The following is an 11,264-nucleotide window of genomic DNA, read 5'->3' as shown; positions in this document are numbered from 1 at the left end:
AATAAAATCATGAATGAAAGAGGAGAGATCACAACTAACACCAAAGAAATACAGACAATTATAAGAACATATTATGAGCAACTCTATGCCAACAAATTTGACAATCTGGAAGAAATGGATGCATTCCTAGAGACATATAAACTACCACAACTGAACCAGGAAGAAATAGAAAGCCTGAACAGTCCCATAACCAGTAAGGAGATTGAAACAGTCATCAAAAATCTCCAAACAAACAAAAGCCCAGGGCCAGACGGCTTCCCGGGGGAATTCTACCAAACATTTAAAGAAGAACTAATTCCTATTCTCCTGAGACTGTTCCAAAAAATAGAAATGGAAGGAAAACTTCCAAACTCATTTTATGAGGCCAGCATCACCTTGATCCCCAAATCAGACAAGGATCCCATCAAAAAAGAGAACTACAGACCAATATCCTTGATGAACACAGATGCAAAAATTCTCACCAAAATACTAGCCAATAGGATTCAACAGTACATTAAAAGGATTATTCACCACGACCAAGTGGGATTTATTCCAGGGCTGCAAGGTTGGTTCAACATCCGCAAATCAATCAATGTGATACAATACATTAATAAAAGAAAAAACAGGAACCATATGATACTCTCCATAGATGCTGAAAAAGCATTTGACAAAGTACAGCATCCCTTCCTGATCAAAACTCTTCAAAGTGTAGGGATAGAGGGCACATACCTCAATATTATCAAAGCCATCTATGAAAAACCCATCGCAAATATCATTCTCAATGGAGAAAAACTGAAAGCTTTTCCGCTAAGGTCAGGGACACGGCAGGGATGTCCGTTATCACCACTGCTATTCAACATAGTACTAGAAGTCCTAGCCTCAGCAATCAGACAACAAAAAGAAATTAAAGGCAGCCAAATCAGCAAAGAAGAAGTCAAACTATCACTCTTCGCAGATGATATGATACTATATGTGGAAAACCCAAAAGACTCCACTCCAAAACTGCTAGAACTTGTACAGGAATTCAGTAATGTGTCAGGATATAAAATGAATGCACAGAAATCAGTCGCATTTCTCTACACCAACAACAAGACAGAAGAAAGAGAAATTAAGGAGTCCATCCCATTTACAATTGCACCCAAAACTATAAGATACCTAGGAATAAACCTAACCAAAGAGACTAACAATCTATACACAGAAAACTATAAAGTACTCATGAAAGAAATTGAGGAAGACACAAAGAAATGGAAAAATGTTCCATGCTCCTGGATTGGAAGAATAAATATTGTGAAAATGTCTATGCTACCTAAAGCAATCTACACATTTAATGCAATTCCTATCAAAGTACCATCCATTTTTTTCAAAGAAATGGAACAAATAATCCTAAAATTTATATGGAACAAGAAAAGACCGCGAATAGCCAAAGGAATATTAAAAAAGAAAGCCAGAGTTGGTGGCATCACAATTCCGGACTTCAAGCTCTATTACAAAGCTGTCATCATCAAAACAGCATGGTACTGGCACAAAAACAGACACATAGATCAATGGAACAGAATAGAGAGCCCAGAAATAGACCCTCAACTCTATGGTCAACTAATCTTCGACAAAGCAGGAAAGAATGTCCAATGGAAAAAAGACAGCCTCTTCAATAAATGGTGTTGGGAAAATTGGACAGCCACATGCAGAAAAATGAAATTGGATCATTTCCTTACACCACACACGGAAATAGACTCAGAATGGATGAAGGACCTCAATGTGAGAAAGGAATCCATCAAAATCCTTGAGGAGAACACAGGCAGCAACCTCTTCGACCTCAGCCGCAGCAACATCTTCCTAGGAACATCGCCAAAGGCAAGGGAAGCAAGGGCAAAAATGAACTATTGGGATTTTATCAAGATCAAAAGCTTTTGCACAGCAAAGGAAACAGTTCACAAAACTAAAAGACAACTGACAGAATGGGAGAAGATATTTGCAAACGACATATCAGATAAAGGGCTAGTGTCCAGAATCTATAAAGAACTTAGCAAACTCAACACCCAAAGAACAAATAATCCAATCAAGAAATGGGCAGAAGACATGAACAGACATTTCTGCAAAGAAGACATCCAGATGGCCAACAGACACATGAAAAAGTGCTCCATATCACTCGGCATCAGGGAAATACAAATCAAAACCACAATGAGATACCACCTCACACCAGTCAGAATGGCTAAAATTAACAAGTCCGGAAATGACAGATGCTGGCGAGGATGCGGAGAAAGGGGAACCCTCCTACACTGTTGGTGGGAATGCAAGCTAGTGCAACCACTCTGGAAAACAGCATGGAGGTTCCTCAAAATGTTGAAAATAGAACTACCCTATGACCCAGCAATTGCACTGCTGGGTATTTACCCTAAAGATACAAACGTAGTGATCCGAAGGGGCACGTGCACCCGAATGTTTATAGCAGCAATGTCTACAATAGCCAAACTATGGAAAGAACCTAGATGTCCATCAACAGACGAATGGATAAAGAAGATGTGGTATATATATACAATGGAATACTATGCAGCCATCAAAAGAAATGAAATCTTGCCATTTGCGACAACGTGGATGGAACTAGAGGGTATCATGCTTAGCGAAATAAGTCAGTCGGAGAAAGACAACTATCATATGATCTCCCTGATATGAGGGAGAGGAGATGCAACATGGGGGGTTAATGTGGTAGGAGAAGAGTAAATGAAACAAGTTGGGATTGGGAGGGAGACAAACCATAAGTGACTCTTAATCTCACAAAACAAACTGAGGGTTGCTGGGCAGAGGGGGGTTGGGAGAGGGGGGGTTATGGACATTGGGTAGGGTATGTGCTATGGTGAGTGCTGTGAAGTTTGTAAACGTGGAGATTCACAGACCTGTACCCCTGGGGGGGGAAAAATATATATATATATATATATATATATATTTATAAAAAATAAAATTATTAAAAAAAAATCTTACCTTGGGGCCAATTTGGGCTGAACCTTCTCTGTCATCTTCCCTTTCTTTCCTGTCTCTCTCTCTCTTTTTTTCTTTTTCTTTTCTTTTTTCTCTCATTTGGGTGGGGAATCCTGATTGCTCAGAAGTGTTCCAGGGTGCACCCAGACTGCACCACGGTCGATACAACCAGCTACATCTGTTCAGTCATCTCTCACCAAAATGACTAGAAGGAGGAATGCCCAACAGAAGAAAAATACAGAGGATGGACCTTCTGCAACAGAGTGAATGGCTATCAGTATAGACAATATGTCGGAAAGATAATTCAGGCTAACAATTATCCAGGCAATAGCTAGGTTGGAGAAAGCCATGGATGACCAAACGGAATTGATTAGGGCTGAGCTGAAAGCGATCAGACAGGATGTTCACAATGTTAGGGCTGAGGTTCACAATGCTCTCAATGAGTTCCAATCTAATCTAAATTCTCTAAAAGCTAGGGTAACTCAGACAGAAGATAGAATTAGTGATCTGGAGGACAAACAGATAGAGAGAAAGGATCAAGAGGAAGCCTGGAACAAACAACTAAGAAACCATGAAAACAGAATCAGGGAAATAAATGACGCCATGAAACGTTCCAAGGTCAGAATTATTGGAATCCCTGAAGGGGAGGAGAAAGAAAGAAGTCTAGAAGATATAGTGGAACAAGTTCTTCATGAAAAATTTCCCAATCTCGCAAATGGAACCAGCGTTCATGTACTAGAGGCCGAACAGTCTCCACCCAAGATTATCGATTCCAGAAAAACATCAAGGCACCTGATAGTCAAATTGAGGAATCATAATTGTAGGTATAATCTCTTGAAAGCCGTTAGGACAAAGAGGCTCCTTACTTACAGAGGAAAGCCCATCAGAATAACGTCAGACCTATCCACAGAGACCTGGCAAGCCAGAAATGCCTGGCAATATATATTCAGGGCACTAAATGAGAAGAACATGCAGCCAAGAATGCTTTATCCAGCAAGACTGACATTCGTAATGGATGGAGAGATAAAGAGTTTCCAAGACTGGCAAGGCTTAAAAGACTATGCAACCACCAAGCCGACACTGCAGGAAATATTAAAGGGGGTTCTATAAAAGAGGAAAAATCCTAAGAATAGCACTGAACAGAAATATAGAGACAATCTACAGAAAGAAAGACTTCAAAGGTAACACGATGTCAATAAAGACATATCTATAAATAATCACTCTCAATGTGAATGGCCTAAATGTGCCCATAAAACGACACAGGGTTGCAGATTGGATAAAACGACAGGACCCATCCATATGTTGTCTACAAAGACCCATTTTGAACCTAAAGATACACCCAGACTGAAAGTGAAGGGATGGCAAAGCATCTTTCATGCCAATGGGCCTCAAAAGAAGGCTGGGGTAGTGATTCTCATATCAGATAAATTAGATTTTAAACTAAAGACTGTAGTCAGAGATACAGAAGGACACTACATCATTCTTAAAGGGACTATCCACCAAGATGATCTAACAATTGTAAATACCTATGTCCCCAATATGGGAGCAGCCAATTACATAAGAAAACTGTTAATCAAGATAAAGAGTCATATTGATATGAATACATTAATAGTAGGAGATATTAACACGCCTCTCTCAGAAATAGACAGATCATCGAAGCAGGAAATCAGTAAAGAAACAAGAGCATTGAATGACACATTGGACCAGATGGACCTCATATACAGAAAATTCCACCCTAAAACAGCAGAATACTCATTCTTCTCCATTGCACATGGAACCTTCTCAAGAACAGACCACATACTGGGTCACAAATCAAGACTCAACCGATACCAAAAGACTGAGATTATTCCCTGCATATTCTCAGATCACAAAGCTTTGAAACTGGAGCTCAATCACAAGGAAAAGCTCAGAAGGAACTCAAACACCTGGAAGCTAAAGACCACCTTGCTTAAGAATGCTTGGATCAACCAGGAGATCAAAGAAGAACTGAAACAATTCATGGAAACCAATGAGAATGAAGACACTTCAGTCCAAAACCTATGGGTTACAGCAAAGGCGCTCCTAAGGGGGAAATACATAGCCATCCAAGCCTCCCTCAAAAAAAAATTGAAAAATCCAGAACACACCAGCTGTCTCTACACCTTAAAGAACTGGAGAATCAACAACAAATGAAACCAACTCCACACATAAGAAGGGAAATAATCAAGATTAGAGCTGAGATCAATGAGGTAGAAACCAGAGATACAATAGAACGTATCAATGAAACTAGAAGCTGGTTTTTTGAAAGACTCAATAAGATCGATAAACCATTGGCCACACTAATCCAAAAGAAAAGAGAGAAAGCCCAAATTAATAAAATTATGAATGAAAAGGGAGAGATCACAACTAACACCAAGGAAGTAGAAACAATCATCAGAAGTTATTATCAACAGTTATATGCCAATAAGCTAAGCAACCTAAATGAAATGGATGCATTCCTGGAGAACTATAAACTCCCAAAATTGAACAGAGAAGAAACTGACAACCTGAATAAACCGATATCTAGTATCGAGATTGAAGCAGTGATCAAAAACCTCCCAAAAAACAAGCGCCCAGGACCTGATGGATTCCCTGGGGAATCCTACCAAACTTTCAAAGAAGAAATAACACCTATTCTCCTGAACTGTTTCAAAAAATTGAAGCAGAAGGAAAACTTCGAGACTCTTTCTATGAATCCAGCATTACCCTCATCCCCAAACCAGGCAAAGACCCTACCAAAAAGGAGAATTTCAGACCAATATCACTGATGAATATGGATGCTAAGATTCTCAACAAGATCCTAACAAACAGGATCCAAGAGCACATGAAAAAGATTATCCACCGTGACCAGGTGGGATTCATTCCTGGGCTACAAGGATGGTTCAACATTTGCAAATCAATCAATGTGATAGAACAAATTAATAAGAAAAGAGAGAAGAACCACATGGTCCTATCAGTTGATGCAGAAAAAGCCTTGGACAAAATCCAGCATCCGTTCCTGATTAAAACGCTTCAAAGTATAGGGATAGAGAGAACATTCCTCAACTTCATAAAATCTATCTTTGAAAAACCCACAGCAAATACCATCCTCAATGGGAAAAAATTCACAGTCTTCCCGTTGAGATCAGAAACACGACAAGGATGCCCACTCTCACCACTCTTGTTCAACATAGTATTAGAAGTCCTAGCAACAGCAATCAGACAACAAAGAGAAATTAAAGGTATCTAAACTGGCAATGAAGAAGTCAAACTCTCTCTCTTTGCAGATGACATGATACTTTATATGGAAAACCCAAAAGATTCCACCCCCAAACTACTAGAACTCATACAGCAATTCAGTAACGTGGCAGGATACAAAGTCAATGTACAGAGGTCAGTGCCTTTCTTATACACTAACAATGAAAATACAGAAAGGGAAATTAGAGAATCTATTCCATTTACTATAGCACCAAGAACCATAAGCTACCTGGGAATAAACCTAACCGAAGAGGTAAAGGATCTGTACTCGAGGAACTACAGAACACTCATGAAAGAAATTGAAGAAGACACACAAAAAAAATGGAAGACCATTCCATGCTCTTGGATCGGAAGAATAAACTCTGTTAAAATGTCTATACTGCCTAGCACAATCTATACTTTTAATGTCATTCCTATCAAAATTCCACCAGTATTCTTCAAAGAGCTGGAGCAAATAATCCAAAAATTTGTATGGAACCAGAAGAGACCCCAAATCGCTATGGAAATTTTGAAAAACAAAAATAAAACTGGGGCATCACGTTACCTGATTTCAAGCTTTACTACAAAGCTGTGATCACCAAGACAGCATGGTACTGGCATAAAAACAGACACATAGTCCAGTGGAACAGAGTAGAGAGCCCAGATATGGACCCTCAACTCTATGGTCAGTTAATCTTCAACAAAACAGGAAAAAATATACAGTGGAAAAAAGACAGTCTCTTCAATAAATGGTGCTGGGAAAACTGGGCAGCTATATGTAGAAGAATGAAACTCGACCATTCTCTTACACCGTACACAAAGATAAACTCAAAATGGATAAAAGACCTCCATGTGAGACAGGAATCCATCAGAATCCTAGAGGAGAACATAGGCAGTAATCTCTTCGATATCAGCCACAGCAACTTCTTTCAAGATATGTCTCCAAAGGCAAAGGAAACAAAAGCCAAAATGAACTTTTGGGACTTCATCAAAATCAAAAGCTTCTGTACAGCAAAGGAAACAGTCAACAAAACAAAGAGGCAACCCACGGAATGGGAGAAGATATTTGCAAATGACAGTACAGACAAAAGATTAATATCCAGGATCTATAAAGAACTCCTAAACGCAACACACACAAAACAGATAATCATATCAAAAAATGGGCAGAAGACATGAACAGACACTTCTCCAATGAAGACATACAAATGGCTATCAGACACATGAAAAAATGTTCATCATCACTAGCCATCAGGGAGATTCAAATTTAAACCACATTGAGATATCACCTTACACCAGTTAGAATGGCCAAAATTAGCAAGACAGGAAACAACATGTGTTGGAGGGGATGTAGAGAAAGGGGAACTCTCTTCCACTGTTGGTGGGAATGCAAGTTGGTGCAGCCTCTTTGGAGAACAGTGTGGAGATTCCTCAAGAAATTAAAAATAGAACTTCCCTATGACCCTGCAATTGCACTACTGGGTATTTACCCCAAAGATACAGATGTAGTGAAAAGAAGGGCCATCTGTACCCCAATGTTTATAGCAGCAATGGCCACGGTTGCCAAACTGTGGAAAGAACCAAGATGCCCTTCAACGGACGAATGGATAAGGAAGATGTGGTCCACATACACTATGGAGTATTATGCCTCCATCAGAAAGGATGAAAACCCAACTTTTGTAGCAACATGGACGGGACTGGAAGAGATTATGCTGAGTGAAATAAGTCAAGCAGAGAGAGTCAATTATCATATGGTTTCACTTATTTGTGGAGCATAACAAATAGCATGGAGGACATGGGGAGTTAGGGGAAGGGAGTTGGGGGAAATTGGAAGGGGAGGTGAACAATGAGAGATTATGGACTCTGAAAAACAATATGAAGAGTTTGAAGGGATGGGGGGGTGAAAGGTTGGGGGAACCAGGTGGTGGGTATTAGAGAGGGCACTGATTGCATGGAGCACTGGGTATGGTATAAAAACAATGAATACTGTTATGTTGAAAATAAATGTTAAAAAATGATAAAAAAAAAAAAAAAAAACGATTATCCACTATGTCCAGGTGGGATTCATTCCTGGGCTACAAGGATGGTTCAACATTCGCAAATCAATCAATGTGATAGAACAAATCAATAAGAGAAGAGAGAAGAACCACATGGTCCTCTCAATTGATGCAGAAAAAGCATTGGACAAAATCCAGCATCCGTTCCTGATTAAAACGCTTCAAAGTATAGGGATAGAGGGAACATTCCTGAACTTCATCATATCTATCTATGAAAGACCCACAGCAAATATCATCCTCAATGCAAAAAAGTTCACAGCCTTCCCGTTGAGATCAGGAACATGACAAGGAGACCCACTGTCAATGTGATTTTAATTTGAATTTCCCTGATGGCTAGTGATGATGAACATTTTTTCATGTGTCTGATAGCCATTTGTATGTCTTTTGCCCATTTTTTGACATGATTATCTGTTTGTGTGTGTTGAGTTGACGAAGTTCTTTACAGATCCTAGATATCAACCTTTTGTCTGTGCTGTCATTTTCTCCCATTCCGTGGGTTGCCTCTGTGTTTTGTTGACTGTTTCCTTTGCTGTGCTGAAGCTTTTGATCTTGATGAAGTCCCAAAAGTTCATTTCACTTTTGTTTCCTTTGCCTTTGGAAACATATCTTGAAAGAAGTTGCTAAGGCTGATATCAAAGAGGTTACTGCCTATGTTCTCCTCTAGGATTCTGATGGATTCCTGTCCACGTTGAGGTCTTTTATCCATTTTGAGTTTATCTTTGTGTACGGTGTAAGAGAATGGTCGACTTTCATTCTTCTACATATAGCTGTCCAATTATCCCAGCACCATTTATTGAAGACACTGTCTTTTTTCCACTGTATACTTTTTCCTGCTTTGTCGAAGATTATTTGACCATAGAGTTGAGGGTCCATATCTGGGCTCTCTACTCTGCTCCACTGGTCTATGTGTCTGTTTTTATGCCAGTACCGTGCTGTCTTGGTGATCATAGCTTTGTAATAAAGCTTGAAATCAGGTAATGTGAGGCTGCCAGTTTTGTTTATCTTTTTCAACATTTCCTTAGCAATTCGGGGTCTCTTCTGATTCCATACAAATTTTAGGATTGTTTGCTCCAGCTCTTTGAAAAATATCGGTGGAATTTTGATCGGAATGGCATTAAAAGTATAGATTGCTCTAGGCAGTATAGACATTTTAACAATGTTCATTCTTCTGATCCAGGAGCATGGAATGGTCTTCCATCTTTTTGTGTCTTCTTCAATTTCTTTCATGAGTGTTCTGTAGTTCCTCAAGTAGAGATCTTTTGCCTCTTTGGTTAGGTTTATTCCCAGGTGTCTTATCGTTCTTGGTGCTATAGTAAATGGAATCAATTCTCTAATTTCCCTTTCTGTGTTTTCATTGTTAGTGTATAAGAAAGCCACTGACCTCTGTACATTAACTTTGTATCCTGCCACATTACTGAATTGATGTATGAGTTCTAGTAGTTTGGGGATGAAGTCTTTTGGGTTTTCCATATAAAGTATCATGTCATCTGTGAAGAGAGAGAGTTTGACTTCTTCACGGCCAATTTGGATACATTTTATTTCTATTCGTTGTCTGATTGCTGTTGCTAGGACTTCTGATATTATGTTGAACAAGAGAGGTGAGCGTGGGCATCCTTGTCGTGTTCCTGATCTCAACAGGAAGGCTGTGAGCTTTTTCCCATTGAGGATGATATTTGCTGTGGGTTTTTCATAGATAGATTTTATGAAGTTGAGGAATGTTCTCTCTATCCCTATACTTGGAAGCGTTTTAATCAGGAACAGATGCTGGATTTTGTCAAGCATCAATTGTTAGGACCATGTGGTTCTTCTCTCTTCTCTTATTGATTTGTTCTATCACATTGATTGATTTGCGAATGTTGAATCATCCTTGTAACACAGAGATGAATCCCACCTGGTCATGGTGGATAATCTTTTTAATGTGCTGTTAGATCTTATTTGCTAGGATCTTGTTGAGAATCTTAGCATCCATATTCATCAGTGATATTGGTCTGAAATTCTCCTTTTTGGTGGGGTCTCTTACACTGTTGGTGGGAATGCAAGTTGGTGCAGTCGCTTTGGAAAACACTGTGGAGATCCCTTAAGAAATTAAAAATACAGGTTCCCTATGACCCTGCAATTGCATTACTGGGTATTTACCCCAAAGATACAGATGGAGTGAAAAGAAGGGCTAATGTACCCCAATGTTTATAGCAGCAATGGCCACGGTTGCCAAACTATGGAAGGAACCAAGATGCCCTTCAACGGACGAATGGATAAGGAAGATGTGGTCCATATACACTATGGAGTATTATGCCTCCATCAGAAAGGATGAATACCCAGCTTTTGTATCAACATGGACGGGACTGGAAGAGATTATGCTGAGTGAAATAAGTCAAGCAGAGAGAGTCAATTATCATATGGTTTCACTTATTTGTGGAGCATAACAAATAACATGGAAGACATGGGGAGATGGAGAGGAGAAGGGAATTGAGGGAAATTTGAAGGGGAGGTAAACCATGAGAGACTATGGACTCTGAAAGACAACCTGAGGTTTTTGAAGGGGCGGGGGCTGGAGGTTGTGGGAACCAGGTGGTGGGTATTGGAGAGGGCACGGATTGCATGGAGCATGGGGTGTGGTGCATAAACAATGAATTCTGTTACACTGAAAAGAAATAAATAATTAAAAAAATAAAAAAGAAAAACAAATAAATAGAATATGCAGAAAATAAATGTGTAGACTTGTCCAATTACTGTTATACACTTGAACTAATATAAAGTTTGTATGAATTCTACTTCCATTTTCAAAAAGTTTAAATGAATCCATTTTTCTACAACCAAGAGAGTCCTACCAGATGCAGCATTTTGCACAAAACATGATCTCTGCATTCACGCATATTTAGAATTGAAATGAAGACATAAAAAACAATGAGAACAATGCAAGACAGAGTAGTATCAGGTGCTGTACTTTGTTACAGACTGAGTGCCATGAGTCCTTTAGAAGTAAGAGGAAGGGCTGACAGTGGGGTTTAGAAGTAAGAGGAAGGG

This window comes from Lontra canadensis, unplaced genomic scaffold (genome assembly GCF_010015895.1).
Source record: "Lontra canadensis isolate GAN:19392208 unplaced genomic scaffold, GSC_riverotter_1.0 scaffold16, whole genome shotgun sequence".
In the NCBI taxonomy this organism is placed as follows: Eukaryota; Metazoa; Chordata; class Mammalia; order Carnivora; family Mustelidae; genus Lontra; species Lontra canadensis.
Note: the sequence above shows the minus strand (reverse complement) of the source record.